General features: G+C 33.8%; 1 protein-coding gene and 1 long non-coding RNA gene across 6 annotated transcripts in view; one reads left to right on the top strand and one right to left on the bottom strand.

Annotated features, from left to right (window-relative positions):
* The window catches only part of LOC125268434 (kelch-like protein 29), a 236254-nt gene that overhangs the window by 56817 nt on the left and 163319 nt on the right, over window positions 1-16118 (top strand). Inside the window, exon 1 of one of the 5 annotated variants that reach the window (XM_048190628.1) lies at window positions 2241-2297. The exons of 3 other annotated variants lie outside the window; for them this stretch is intronic. The gene's annotated coding sequence lies outside the window, so the exon portion shown is untranslated. Of the gene's footprint in view, window positions 1-2240; window positions 2298-12565; window positions 12670-16118 lie in introns of those variants that run through there. One more of the 5 variants, XM_048190627.1, reaches the window with a different exon arrangement.
* On the bottom strand, window positions 400-7700 carry LOC125268437. The gene is made up of 3 exons (XR_007184883.1): window positions 4137-7700; window positions 3863-3985; window positions 400-3228 (listed from the first exon to the last, which is right to left on the bottom strand). It is a non-coding gene; the product is annotated as an uncharacterized LOC125268437 (long non-coding RNA).

The raw sequence follows: 16118 nt of genomic DNA, 5'->3' as shown, positions 1-16118 counted from the left end.
CTTAAACCAGCTAAGATGAGCAAACAAAAATATGAAACGGGCAAACAGCACAACTTTTTTCAACATTGCTAATAATAAGAAATATTTCTTGAGCAGCAAATCATATTAGAATGATTTCTGAAGGACAATGTAACAAAAGACTCGAGTAATGATGGTGAAAATTTAAAATTACATTTCAAAATATATTGATAAATTTTAATAATATTTCACAGTATTACTGTTTTTCCTGCATGTTTAATCAAATAAATGCAGTCTTGGTGTAGTGAGCAGAAGAGATTTTTTTTTTTATTCAAAAACATGATTCAAGTACTGTATATCTCTGTTAGCTCTAAGAACATCGTAAACTGAATCAAAGCTTTTGGTTTGTGATTCATGTCACAACTGATTGCTCTTTATTTATATATATATATATATATATATATATTTTTTTTTTTTTTTTTTTTTTTTAAGTGTGTAGGCTATATATGGAGAAAATGCATGGTAAAAAAACAAAGATAGCATTCACTGTTGCTCTAATATTGCTTGAACAGCAGATCTTGAAGCATGAGTTACTGTATGTGTCCGTGTGTTTTAGTGGTCAGTAGGCTGATCAGGACGCCACACTCTACAACTGCAGCGCTGCACAATCTCATTGCTGAGTACAATGTTGATTAAAGCTGACATTGTAATAATACTGCTTTACCAGGCAGTCAGCGGTGCAGGTGCTGCTGACGGTAGACTGCCGGTCAGGAAGCCAAATGATGTTTTTTTTTTTCCCTTCCTTCCCTGCTGCTGTCCTGCATCCTACACACTCCTAACGACTAAAGGAGACAGAATATATTAGGCCTGGGTGGGATGACTGTATGCAATTAGTAGAGTTTCTGCTTTTATTTATACAGCAGATGATACATTTGTATGGCCATCAGTGATCTGAAGTCAGTCTTTTCAGCAAGAGTTGGTGATGTGACAAAGTTGAGAATTGTTTAACAATGCAGTGAATACTAATAGGAGTGAAGTCAGTGGAGGTCATGTGACCCGTGTCTGGCGAAACACTGGTGTTGAGTGTTGGCAAGATGAAGATTAATGTGACTGTGACTGATCTTGGTATTTTATATTATTTGTTTCTGCCCATGTACAGCAATATACTTTATCAAATGATGCATAAAAACTGTCTCAAAAATTGTTGCATTCTGAGTTTGCTTCAAGCACTTATTCATAATATGAAGCACCCAATTTTCTGGAATGTAAGTTGCATTTTTTAATCATCTGAAACACTGCGACTGTAATTCTAATGCGACTTATATAATGCAATTAATGTCAAACACGCAAAACATGCACAAAGCACACACATTTGGAATGGTGCTGAATGAGAGAGACACGTTAGCCCAAGTTTATGCACTTCCCACATGCCTGTAGTTTCAGTTTTGCTTTAAATTAATTAGTTTAGGCTTGGCATTTATAATAAATTTTGCTTTTAAGACCGTAAAAAAAAAAAAATGATTTGATGGTTTAACTTTAAGTAGCCAGGCTTCCTTAAATTTTGAGTTCATTTAAACTAAATATTTGAGTTAATACAAAGAAAAACATGTTGTTCTCTTTCTTTCTTGGTATTAACTAAAATATCAATTAACTCAATTTTAAGGGAACAACTGGGTTACTTTTTAAAGTTAAACCAACAAATCATTTTTTTTATAGTGAATGAATGCCACTAAATGATGTTTCTTTTATGCTTTTTAAAACTAATTTTCTGAATAACATTACATTTTAAAGGATTTGTTGTGGAATAGTGTATGTAGTGTTTATAATGTTTGTAAATGTTTTGTTTTATTCACAGTATTTCACATAATTTCTGAATGTATAAAAGGTGACCAACTTTTTTTTTTTCTTCCTTTTTTTTCCTCAACAGTGCATTTTTTTTTCTGGAAAAAACAGTATTATGTGCTGCTGTAATTTATACAAACATTTTCTCCAGCAAAGCTTTCATTTTTAGTGGTTAGCGTGACATTAGATTTTGGTTGTACATATACCTGTTACGGTCTGGTGTTGTTAAAGACGAGGCGTTCACGGACATCCACAGCAAATGGGTTTTTATTGACACAACGTAGAGAGACAACATCAAAACACATAGTATAACATTTAAGAACAGACAAGGAGTGAAGGGAGTGAGTCCATATAAATAGGGAGTGCTGATGAGAAAGTCCAGGTGTAGATGATGAGTGCTGATGGGGAGCTGACAAGGGAAGTGAGTGCAGGTGAGGAGACGAGGATCATGGGAATTGGAGTCCAGGAGACAAGGGATCTGTGACAATACCCCAAAGGTAAATGTTTTACCTCTCAGTTGTCAAGCGTTGTTGCAGGTTTTAATAAACATCATGCATATGTTGCATTAATATTTTAATTTGTGCTCCTTATGGTTCATAATGACTCCTCCTTATAGATGATGTACTGTGAGTTAGTTTATGCTGAGTGATTTGTTAAATAAGTGGTTCAGACTCGTTTGATAAGGGTTTTGTGGGGAGTCCAGTCCAGTAGGAGATTGTGGAGTGTGATGGTTATTTTTGTTTGCGCAAAGCTGTTTCCCAAGACTCCATCAGAGGGAATGAGACACTAACTTAACAGTGAGTTTGACTAATTATAAGGTCCTTTTTTTGCTCTTTTTGCATGTGCGGCTCCATGACATTTTTGTTTTGAGAGAGAAAATTATTCTTTGAAAAATATGTTGTATTATGCAAATGCATTTTGTTTTCTATATCCAACAAACAAAAGTGATTCATGTATCAAACGATGAATTTTAAATGAGCTTGAATGGATGCACACAAATAAACATATTTGCATTCCTTCAAGTATATGATTTGCAAATTTGCGCTCTTGATTTTCCACGTAGCCTTATGCCAAAGAGCCTTCCACCGAATTGTTTTTTTGCAGATGAGAACGTGGCTCTGAAATATTTAGTAGAGTGCATTCATATGAAGCTAATCCATAATGCAGGTTTCTCCCGCCCATATCTTCTGCTCTCAAAGTGTTTGTTATTACCAGCACTGAAATTTATTATTCAGCATTCAAATCACAAATTATTAGCCACATGTACATCTTTTTAGAATGGTAAACATCCAATTTACTTGCAGCCGGTTTCCTTGCTTTAAGGAAACAGTGCAAAGAATTACAGTAGCGAATCTTCACATCTTAGAAAACACACTAATTTCACCCTTGGCTTTACACGCACTATTCCAGTGCGGTAGATTGGTGGCTCTGTTGATTAAAAAAGGAATTAAATTTGATAAAATGTCTAGAGGATGTACAGAATGGAGATGAATATAAATGTAAATCAAGGTTTAGAGGTGTTTATGCAAATTTGAGTTACCACACGTTTAGAAGTGTGAAAACCAGAGCTTAAAGGACAGTTCACCTAAAAATACACATTCTGTGTCACTGACTCACCAGAATGTCATTCCAAACCTGTATGCTGTGGTTTTATAATTTTTTTAAAGAATCTTTACGTAACTCAAGCAGTTCATAGTGACTATTTCTATTAAGCTCTACTGGATTTCTGCAGGTTGTATGCAAGGTAAGGTTAAGAATTCTCAAAGAATTTTTAAGAAAATGTGATGAATGAATTGAAGGGAACACAATATGTCAATACATATTCTAAATGCAAAAAGGAGAAACAATAAGTTGTATTAGCAACACTTCACTTTCAACACTTCACTTTTTAATTCATGAACCTCACTGCCAGTGGGTTCAGAAAATCAACTTATTTCAAAGAGAAGTTTTCATAGTTTTGCTTTTGTCTATTTACATATATATTTTTTTAAGTTCAGTGTGTTGAGAGTTTTAATTTAATTTTTTTTTTTTTTTTGTGAAATGAGACAAAACAGAAAGATACCTCATGTACAGTGCTCAGGAGAGGATGCATCTTGGTACCAAATGCTCCTCCTTTGGCATCAAGATTCAGCATAAATGTCTCCTCCAAGGAGACTGTTGTTATACGTCGGAATTCCTCTTTGATCTAGTAAATCAGTAAAAGGACAACACAAAAATACAATAATTTTCTCAATTATAGTCAGCGATTATAAGGTTTGAAACCAATTTTAATTAAACAAATGAGACGAACAACAGTTCTTGACAGAAAAAAAAATTAAACTAACAAACATCCTTACCTGAGCCTTACTGAACAATCCAGGCCACCTCTCTCTTAAAACACTGACAGCAGGGCTGGTGGTCAGTGTTTTTTTTGGTTTCTGCTGCAGGAGAAAAAAGAAAAAAATGTCAGAAACAGGATATTGAAATTATTAGATTATCACACTCCTGTAAAATGAATTGCACATAATTTATATTCATATCCATTTATATTTTCCATATTTTGCTAAACAATTCCACCAACTAGAAGTTATTTGTGCAGTGTATTTGAAAATCCAAGTTCAAACACATAAATCAATTACAAAAACATTACAACTGTTATGTTACAGATCACATAAGGAACATAAAAAAATTACATATTTTCAATCTGTTGCTTTTTGTCGTTAGCAGAGCACATGCTAATCGCTGCATATTAATGCTAACCATGTGCTCAGTCAGAGGCTGATTAGCTGTAATACCAAATTTATAAATGTAACACTTAGGCACCAGCACACAGTTAGTAGTTAGTACACAGTATTGTTTACGACACAGTAGTAAAAGTCTGACATTTTTGCATTTTAAATACTTAATATAAATTATCACGAATGAAGCACATTGCTAAAACACAGGAACTGGAAGATGCACTCACTTATACAAACAACTATATTAAAAAATAGGCTAATTAACGTTACTTCACAATAAATTTGGATCTTATAAACCCCGAAACACTTTTTTTAAAACAGACATTAAATTAAAAACGCCCACGGAAAGGCAAACGTTAATTATAAATCCGTAAATGATAATAATAATAATAATAATAATAATAAAATGGCTTTTATAAATTGATCCCTTCTAACACAAAACTCAATATCAACAGATAAATGCAAGAAAACTTTAACAGTAATTATCTAGCATACCACATCGACAGCTTTACTGCTATTTTTCTGCTCCGAACGCCTTGTCGTCTGTATGTTACATCAACCGTCCATTGCTCTCTCTCTCTTCACTTGCTCAAGTTCAACCACTCGTGTGTAACAGCTTCGCTGTTCACGAATTTCAGCCATGTACATAATAATGGAAGCTATATTTCAATCATAAGCGTAGATGTTTACTCGCATTCGCAGGGGCAAGTAACGTTACTGGACAATGTATTCTGCTTCCAATGCTAACTTGACTGACAACAAATTTTAACATATCAATCTGTCACCAGACTGTGGTGCGACAACAGAGACAGAGAAATGACTATTTTTCTGGTAGATTTTACCGTAAAACAACTTAACATTTGCATTCATGATGATATCAACAAGTTAAATAAAAACTTACCCGTAGGTTCACCAATCAAGGTTCCGCCACCGCCAATGACATGGAAAATGGTGACTCCCGCGATTCCCGCCTGGATGTTGACGCATGCGCACTTTGCGGTGCCAAAGCTAATATTTAGGGGTAAATTTTACTTAATTTTTTAGTCTTGCAGTTAATACTGTTAAAAAATAGATAGTGTAGGTAGAATGTACCCATTATTTTTTATTTTACTTGCTAACTCATATATTTAAGTAAACTATAACTGATTTTCATGGGTTGTATTTAACACCCTCAAGAGTAATTTTTTACAGTGTGTTCTAAAAGGAGGAGAAAAGCCTGTAAAATAAAATTTAAAAATGTTCAATTAATTTGAATAAGTTATAAAAAATAAATAAATAAAAAAAAACAGTTTGAATGAATGATTCAATGACTCACTCATAAATACTTTACTTGTTTCATTACTAGATGAATCAGCGTTTTTGTCCAAATCTCTTGAATGAATGATTCAAAGACAAATACATTTAAGTCACTTGTTGCCCCCTATTGGCATAACAATTTAATCAATACAGTAGTTATTTGAAGCTCCACTTTCAAAAGCTGATTTGCTCTATTTTGATTGCTAACATAGTTGAGTGTTTGTAACAGAAATAACCATTTCTGGTGATGTTGCAAAGACTGTTTGTGAAGCTGTTTCATATCTACATGATAACTGCTTTCTCTAGGTCATTGGTAGTACTGCAAACATAGATTTGAATGTTCAGGTGAGGTTTTGTCAAAGGTTTATTAGACACAGGGGAATTGTTGTCATTTAAGAATAAGATTTTGTGGTGTTTGAATCAACATTGCAATCTTTTAACAATTAATTGTGCAGCTCGAACAAAATGAGTCCAAATAATTTGTGCACTATATTTCACATTTTCTGAAGTCATACAATAAATATGTGTGAGGAAATGTAAGTTAATTATTTTTTTTCCTCCAGTAAGCTGATAACCCCTTGTGAGAGAATCAGTAGGGAACAGTTTGATTTGTCAAATGAAGTCATCTTTATTTCTATAGTGCTTTATATAGTAAAGATGGTTTCAAAGCAGCTTCAAAGTAATAAACAGGAAAATAACAGAATCAATGATGCATACTTCATCAAATAGGAGACAAACTTGTGAACGAATCATTCGGGTCAGTTTGGTGAACTAAATCAACTAATTCATTGAACAGATCTAATCAGTTTGTTCATGAATTGGACATATATTTTTTTATTAAAACTCAAATTAAAGCAAATGCACATCAAGATCTTCAGTGAAAGTAAATTTGGCTGTTTCTCACACAAAGTTATCATATAACTTAATATTTATGTCAAATGTATTTGTTACATTTGTGTCTGTTTTAATGCTTTCAAGCTTTTCAGTGCCCATTCAAAGTAATTGCATAGAAAATAGTTTTAAGTTAATTTCAATGCAAGATATATATAAAATGTATATATAAAATGCACTGTCCCTTTAACTTTAAACCACTGAAACGGAAAGTATGCCATTAGATCCTTCTCATGCGACCATGAAAATAAAAGCAAAACAAAGCTCAACAGATGGACATAATTGATGTGGCAGTCAGAAGTCTCACTCCGAGATGCTCAGAGGGAATGTTCGGGATGATGTGAGATCCGAGGTCAACCTAAGTGCAACAGGAATGTGTCTGGTGTCTTCTGGGATGCTGCTGCTGGTAGTTCCTGTTTGCGGTCATGTGGCAGTCACGCATTACTAGTGAAGCATAGCTAAAGACAGGAGAGCAATGCCGCCCACTGCAGATAAAGCGGTGTGGCGCTATCGCGGACGCTCCTCTGATGGAACTCTTTACAGCATGAAGCAGCAGGAGTTGTGTTTTAGCAAAGAGGCTTAACCCTTATGAATACATTTTCTGCTTGTTTCCCCATTACTGGGGGCATCATAAGCCCGTCACACACCCCTGATCGCATTTCAGCACAGCTAAACTTCAAACCATGTGTTCTGCCTGGCTTTGTTTTGTGTGGGTTTTGTGTTTCTTGTTACTTTTTTTTCAGTGATTTTCTATATTTTTAAGCCTATGGGCATCATAGTTGACAGAAGAGAGGAAAATAAATTACTTGTTTTAATTTGATTTGTTTTTGCATTGTGAGATTTCCTGGATCATTCGGGTTCTGCATCATGAATTAAACTTTGTAATGTTTACAAATATGCTTGTGTTGGAAATATTAAGGAAGTATTTATATAAAATGGTGAAGCAGGGTTATTATTGTTAACTAAAACTTAACCAAAAAAACATTTATTACATGATATAAAATATCATTAAGGCAACATTTCTCATTTTTGTTTAGTTTAACTTGAAGTACAAAATAACTAAAACTAAAACTGAAATAGAAATGTATATATAAACCTAATACAAATGACGAAATAAAATTAACATTAAAATGGAAAATATATAAAAACTAGTTCCAAATATGAATAAAAAACAAAATAATAGTATATTAGTGATGGAAAAAAAAAAGCACTGGGGTGAGACTTTCAGAAATATGATTAAAAATTAAACAGGCTGGATTTGATACTGTACACTCTATATATGCTAATGAGCTCTGCTATAATTGGCTTAGCTCTGTGTGCTCGCATAGTTCATTGTCAGGTCAAGTTGCTGATTTACTGTATGTGTGTTGTAAATGTGGGTAGTCATATGTTAATGAGGTTGTGATGTCTCATGATGATTTCTTAATGAGCCTTTTTTTTTTTTTTTTTTTTTTTTTTTTTTTTGCAGTTTAGCCCACCCATTTATTATCTAGGTCCCTTATTGCTCCCCGTCAAATAAAATCTAGTCTAATTGTCTTTCCTGAATATTATTTTGAATATTATTCTGTATTCATCATAGTTAAGCGTATTATTATATTTACACTACCATTTAAATGTTTGGCGTCAGTAGATTTTTTATTTTGGAAGAAACTCAGCAAGGATCTATTGAATTGATTTAACATAAGTGTAATAAATTGATTTACAAAGTTTTTAAGCATGATATTGTTGGTGATTTTCAGTGCTGTAGCCATTGGTGATGTTGAGGTGTCTTTAAAATTCTATCTGACATACCCTTATCATTAGTTTCTCAGGGAGCAAAAAAAAATATATTTATGAGTGTTAAATAAATGCTTTAGAAATTTGCTATTGAAATTTTCATTACATAGATTATCACAAACTGCAGCCAATCAAAACAAGAACAAGCAAAAAAGCTACAGAAAGCTGACAGAAACACTGAAGTAAATAGTTGTTGCTATGGAAATGATACACCATCGATTGTAGCAGCATTGGTGTAAACTGGCAGGTTACACTCCGTTTACACCAGGCCCGTACACCACAAATCGAACCCATTATAATTAGTGATTATAAACAGTGATAATCACTGACAGTAAATTGATGCCCCGTTCTATTTCTGATGCACTCCACACACTTGCACTACTGACAACAGAAATGATTTTGGAACATTCACTTTGATGTGTCTGAGGACATGCCAATTTTGGAATGTTGCAGACCATTTTCTTTTGCAAGTTACAAGTATCATCTCATAAGCAATGTTGGGAAAGTTACTTTTAAAAGTAATGCATTACAATATTACGTTAATCCCTTAGTTACTTTTTATGAAAAGTAATGTGTTACATTACTTTTGCGTTATTTTTCTCACGTAGGCTTGTTTGTTTTTTGATAACAACAAAAAAAGTTCTACTTTTGGCAAATGTTAAGGCCCTTTCACACCAAAAGTGAAATGAATAAGGAAGGAAATGCATATTTACACCTGTACAGTAGAGGGCACAACTCAAACAAACATTTTCAGCTGTGCTGCTATTCTGGATGAAAGAATAGGATACAAGAGGAGTAAGTTCAAACTCTTATTTCTAAATCTAATCTAAAGTAATTTTGCTTAAAAGTATGGTAGTATTAGATCATTGAATATGGGGTTAGATTCCCACCTAAAGTATTGCGGTTCACGGATCAAAAAATATATGTACTGTATATGATATGTTCCTTCAACTTGATCTGTCACCGGTATATACGTCCAACTGGACAATCTTTTATTGTTAAATTCACCATCCTAACGACAACCTGTCACAGTTGTGCCTGTCTGATGATCCATCACTGTTATATTCAACTTTAATGCGCCTACCACTGGACCTGTACCGTGAAATGCAACTGCCACTATGTAGCGGCCTCACAACGTCACTCTCTGGAGTGCAGAGTTTAGCTGTCAATCTAGAACTAGTGGACCAATGGTGACGCTTAATCCTGGCCTAATTTACATGAAACTCGAACGGCAACATTTGGAAATGCAAGAGCGGAACATGGAAAGAAGAGCAAAGAGGAAAAACAGCACAAGCATACAAAAGAGTAAAATATGAGCAGAAAATGTAAGAGAGCACAGAGTAATAAAAGCAAGGAAAACAACTTTTAAGAACACATAAACACAAGTTTAAGATTTGTGCAATATAATTTTTAATGTGTTTAAAGTTTTGATTCATGCTTGTTATTTTTTTTAAATGCGCTTTCAATTTTTCTAATAATGCTTATTATATTTTGATCCGTGACCACTTTCTTTGCCATTCTGATCATTTTGCATTATTTGTTTCAGTTTGTGCAATATATTTTTACATGTGTTTTTACATTTTTGATTCATGCTTATTTTTTGATCCGTGACCGCAATACTTTAGGGGGGAATCTAACACCATAATTGAAGGTCAGCAGCAAATACATTGAGTAATAAAGTGAGATTAAATACATAAAGTATATTAGTGTAATTTAATTTAATTATTACAGGTTTGCGTAAAATTCTGAAATTGCATGTTTTTATTCATTTTGAGGAATACTGAATGTTTTCTTGCAAGTGAGATGAGTAAATGCACGTTCACATTTATGTTAGAGCTACAATAACCATCATGTTTACACAGCACACACCTCTGCACTCAACATGGGGACAGGAGAGCTGTCAGTCAATAAACATGAAAAAGTAACTTTCGTAACTTATTTAAAAAAGTAATAGAAGTTTTGTTGTAAATTTAAAAAAAAAAATGTGTTACTTTACTGTTTACTTGAAAAAGTAATCTGATTACATAACTCAAGTTACTTGTAATGCATTACCCCCAACACTGCTCGTAAATATTTGGCGTATACGCATCTTAAGGTCGGGACACACCAAGCCGCCGGTCGGCCATCGGGGCAAAGTCAGGCCATTTTTGAACGTTGGTTCAGCTTAGTTTTTTTGGTTTGTTCCGCACCGTTGGCTCTAGCCGGACGCTGTCTGGGTTTTTAGGGCATTGGTTGACAAATCGATTTGAGGAGCGCTTACTTGTGAATGTTAGCATTTCTTGTGCTGTATTTACTTGACAGTTTAGAGTTTGTCACTGATATTTATCTGAGAAATCCCATCTCATTTCTTAAGTCTAATTTTATAATCATTGCATGAAATTTTATGAGGTTTTTAACAGATAATTAAACTGTCACTCACCTTTATCTGTGATCTTTTATGCACATTTTCCTCTCATAAAATGAGATTCATGGGGAGACATGCTCAAGCTGTATTGATAAGATTGAAAGTGGTGTTTGCCCTTGTAAGTCACACTGCTGTAATGCTGGAATTGATTTGACATTTTCTCCCAGTATTTGCTAGTCTTCTGGGTGGTTTATCGCGGTCTCAAATGAAAAAGAGTCCAAACTGAAGTGACTGTAATTCTGCTAAACAGGGAGTGTTTTTACTACCACACCACACAACACAACTGTAACTTTTTGCTGTTGCGAACGAGTGACTCTCATCTCAAGTCATTATTCAGTTCAGAGATAGAAAGCCGAGGGTAATTTAGGTTCTGCTTGCTCTATTGACCTGCTGTTTGTTTTGTTTGATTCCACTAGGTAGCAGAATACACCAGAAAAAAGAATTTTGACTCTGTCATATTGTAAATATAAAATATTCAAATATAACTGCAGGAAGGTAAAATTATTTTTTAACGTCTACGAGTGTCCTTTGCTAAAAAAAATGATTTTTTCAAACTACTTTACCCCCCAAATCCTATTTTTGCTATATAATTTAGCACTTCTCTTAATAATTGATTGTTTGTCTGCATTTTATCTTTGTCTCTGAGTAAAATGGAAAATGGGATAAAAGAATGAGACCCACTATAGTTTTATTTTACCCCTTTTTATTTTCCTTTTAGCAGACACAAGACTCTATAACTTATCAAATCTAGTCGTTAAAGTTTAGAACAGTGTTCACATCCACCACATATATATTATTCCACTGCTGTGCATCACTTTAGGATCTGTGGTCTTGTGCGTCACCTGCATCTGACCTGCTTCCTGCTGATGTGAGCCCGTCTGTGCCAAGGTCTGCTGGTGATCCATTTCACAATCTGAAACGAAGAAACCAGTGTTTATGCTCATACTTAGTTGTTTTATTTGTAATAATATACATTTCACAACATCAACATGCAGATTTACTACAACTGCGTCATTTTATTTGAGTTTGCATGAGTAAGCTGTTGCGCACGCTGCGTTGGATATACAAGACACCCTTTCTACATGTTTTGTCAAATAACTGCTTATTTTCTTTGTTTTCCCACTTCTAAATAATAATTATAACAATAAATATGTATTAGCCTTGTAAATGTAGAAATATAAGAGCTTACCAGTCAAGCGCAGTCTCTTTCTCGACAATAGGAACCTTATGTTGTCTGTTTACCGTTTCCATCAGAGCCCTGCTGGCGAACACGTCATGCTTTCACTTTTAAAGTGGTTCCAAACCGCTTCAGTCCGAGTCACTGGTGCTCATTCCTCTTCATATACCATTTTAGAAACCAAAACAATACACAAACTTTATATCCACACGGAAATCTTTCTTCAAAACATGTCCTGTTGTAAGACGCGATTTCCCTCAGGCGCGCAGGGCAGCTGTGCGTGCGTCAGTTTAGACGAGAGCGCCCTCCTCACTCCTTCAATGATTTGTCGAATATCTCAGCAACCGATTGGACTATGAAGTTGATTGACGTCTCTTTTTAACGCTGACAACTTCCTCTTAATGGCCGTGCCTGATTTGTATATCATCCGCATCATCCCAGGACTCAGGCAAGGTTGGCAGATGGTATGTAGATCTGATAGAGGTCCGGTTTCATCATTTGAAGGGATTTTTTCATTGCGGATATACAGTGACTCAACAGTGGATTATTTAGCAACAGAAGCTCACAGAAATGTATAAATTAGCTCATTCGAAAGAAGACATCCTAAGGTAAAAGATGATATAGAGTTTGTGGCTGATTTTAGAGTAAAGCTGAGAATCTAAGCTTTAAAATGGTACCATATATGGAGTTATATTAATGCCAAAAGTGTTAGAAAATTAAGTGTAAACATTGTGACGTCACACTGCGGCCCGCCCACGGGCCGGTGCGGGTTAAGAGGTTAAACTATATAGGGATCCCTTACTTGTACATTACTATAATATTAAAGGTTCAGAGCCCAAACTATTAGCCTAAATTCAATTGCTTTTTTTTTTTTTTTTTTTTTTTTTTTGATAAAATAATCAACACTCAAATAACAAATTTTATGCAAACGTAAACTGCACATAAGGCAGTTTTTAGTATTAACTTTAGTATTAAAATCTAATTATAAAATTATGGTTTTACTTCAATTAATTGTTTAAATATAATCATTTACGCAGTGGCTGTCATTTTTATGACAGATTTATTTAAGCTTTAAATAATCAAGACATAACTAGTTAAGTAAAATATAATGAATATATAGGCTAATATGGTGCATACTAGGGGTGTGACAAGATCTCGTGTTACGAGATCTCGCGAGACTAATATGTGTCGAGATTTCTCGTCGAGGCGAAAAGTAGTCTCGTGATATTGCTATGACAGAGTGGTTAGGATGATTAGGAAAGAATATGCCACTGCTACGTTTACATTACGCCTCCACTGTCATTTTGATTTGTATTTAAATAAAAAACATTTAATTCAGTCGGATAACGGTCGCCGCCGCTCCATGTTCACAGAGTATGCGTGATCGCGAAAGTGAAAGTAAACGCGAACGCGCATTCAAATGTGATTTCAATACCCCGCATTTTGAAAGCGGCTCCCTGATGAATGCAAATATCTCTCAATATGAATGCTATTTTAGGCTGGGCAGTGTAGTTGTAACCATCTCTTAGCTCTGTATCATGCTGAAAGAAAAATTTGGTCTCTATTTACACTTTGAATATTGAGAGAGTGCGATTATGGTTGCACTTATTGTCATGTGTTACCATAAAAATGAATAACAGTTTTCTCTTAATCTTATTAAGCACAAACAGTAGTGAACTATCATGAACTAACAATGAATGACTAATTTGATGAACTAACATACACAACGATTAATAAATACTGTAGCAAATATATTGGTCATTGTTAGTTGATGTTGGTTAATACATTAATGTTAATAAATGAGACCTTATTGTAAAGTGTTACCATTTTTATTTATACTGTTTTTATTTCTATGATAAGTTTGTGGAAAGAAGTACAGTTAGGAGTTCAAAAGTTGTAGAAGCTCATAAATCATGTACAGCAAGGTCTGAAGAGACTGAAATCATACAGAAGAGAAGTCAGTCAGTTGAGTTAGTGGCAAAACCTTTTACAATACTTGAGTATTGTTGTCTTTTACTGCATATGATAATTCATACTCAGAAAGTAGAACTGAAATGACATTCATTAAAAGATGAAGATGATTAGTTAAAACATTTCAAATGCACCTGCAGAATATTTTTTCTAGTCATGTATTTCGCCATTGAGGATTTCTTAAAAATAGTGTGTAAAAATCTTGTCTCTTCTCGTTCTCGTGAACTCAATCTTGAGTCTCATCTCGTCTCGTGAGCTACCTGTCTCGTCACACCCCTTGTGCATACATTTAGTGAGAGTTAATTTCTCTGGCGAACTAACAAGCTGTGGATTTGCCTGAGGTGTATATATATATATATATATATATATATATATATATATATATATACTACTGTCCAAACGTCTTAGGCACGTCAGTATTTTCACCCCCCAAAAAAGGTTTTAAGCCAGTTATTTATATATTTTGCTGTAGTGTGTCAATAGGAAATATCTGTTCACATTTCCAAACATTCATTTTGCCATTAATTGTAATAATCCAGTGAGATTTTTGAATACACAATAATACTGATAACAGCCAGTGCTCCACATGGAGATCAGAGCTCACCATCATCAAATCCATCTGTGATTACATGAAGAAACATATGAAACTGAGACAAACCAAATCCAGAAGAACTGTGGCCATGTCTCCAAGAGATTTTAAGAAACCTGCCTCTAAAGCTACCTGAAAAATGATGCCCAAGTGTACCTGGACAAGAGCTGTTTTAAATGCAAAGGGTGATCACACAAAATATTGTTTTGATTTAGTTAATATAAGTTAATTCATAAATAAAATCTATTTATAACAGTATTTTTTTTTTTTTTTTTTTTTTAAAACATCCTCACTTATACAGCATTTTTACACAAGTGCCTAAAACTCTTCACAGTACTGTATCTTTGCAGGCAGGTTTCTTCAAGCATCTTAGAAACACGGCCACAGTTCTCCTGGATTTAGTTTGTCTCAGTTTCATCTGTTTCTTCATGCAATCACAGATGGATTTGATGATGGTGAGATCAGATCACTGTGTGGAGCACCGGCTGTTGTCAGACTCCTTGTGTATTCAAAAATCTCACTGGATTATTACAATTAATGGCAAAATGAATGTTTGGAAATGTGAACAGATATTTCCTATTGACACAATGCAACAAAAGACATAAATAACTGGCTTATATATATATACTACCGCTCAAAAGTTTGGGATCTGTAAGATTTTTAATGTTTTTAAAAGAAGTTTTGTCTGCTCACCAAGGCTTAGTTTATGTAATTAAAAATACAGTAAAAACAGTAATATTGTGAAAAATTATTACAATTTAAAATAACTGTTTTCTATTTGAATATATTTTACAAAGTAATTTATTCTCGTGTTGGCAAAGCTGAATTTTCAGCATCATTACTCCAGTCTTCAGTGTCACATGATCCTTCAGAAATCATTCTAATATGATGATTAGTTCCTCAAGAAATATTTGTTATTATTATCAATGTTGAAAACAATTGTGTACTTTTTTTTCAGGATTCCTTGATGAATAGAAAGTTCAAAAGAACAGCATTTATCTAAAATACAAAGCTTTTGTAACATTTTACACTACCGTTCAAAAGTTTGGGGTCAGTAAGAATTTTTTTTTTTATTTTTTTGTAAAGAAATTAAGGAAATTAATACTTTTATTCAGCAAGGATGCATTAAATCAATCAAAACTGACAGTAAAGACATTTATAATGTTACAAAAGATTAGATTTCAAATAAACACTGTTCTTTTGAACTTTCTATTCATCAAAGAATCCTGAAAAAAAAATATTGTACACAAATATTTTGTACAATTGTAAACAATAAATGTTTCTTGAGCAGCAAATTGACATATTAGAATGATTTCTGAAGGATCGTGTGACACTGAAGACTGGATTAACTATGCTGAAAATTCAGCTTTGCCAACACAAGAAAAAATTACATTTTAAAATATTTTCAAATAGAAAACAAAGTCATTTTAAATTGTAATAATATTTCACAATATTACTTTTTTTTACTGTATTTTTAATTAAGTAATGTTGGTGAGC

Source organism: Megalobrama amblycephala, linkage group LG5, assembly GCF_018812025.1.
Source record: "Megalobrama amblycephala isolate DHTTF-2021 linkage group LG5, ASM1881202v1, whole genome shotgun sequence".
NCBI classification, from domain to species: domain Eukaryota; kingdom Metazoa; phylum Chordata; class Actinopteri; order Cypriniformes; family Xenocyprididae; genus Megalobrama; species Megalobrama amblycephala.
This window is presented reverse-complemented; position numbering and strand designations above follow the sequence as displayed.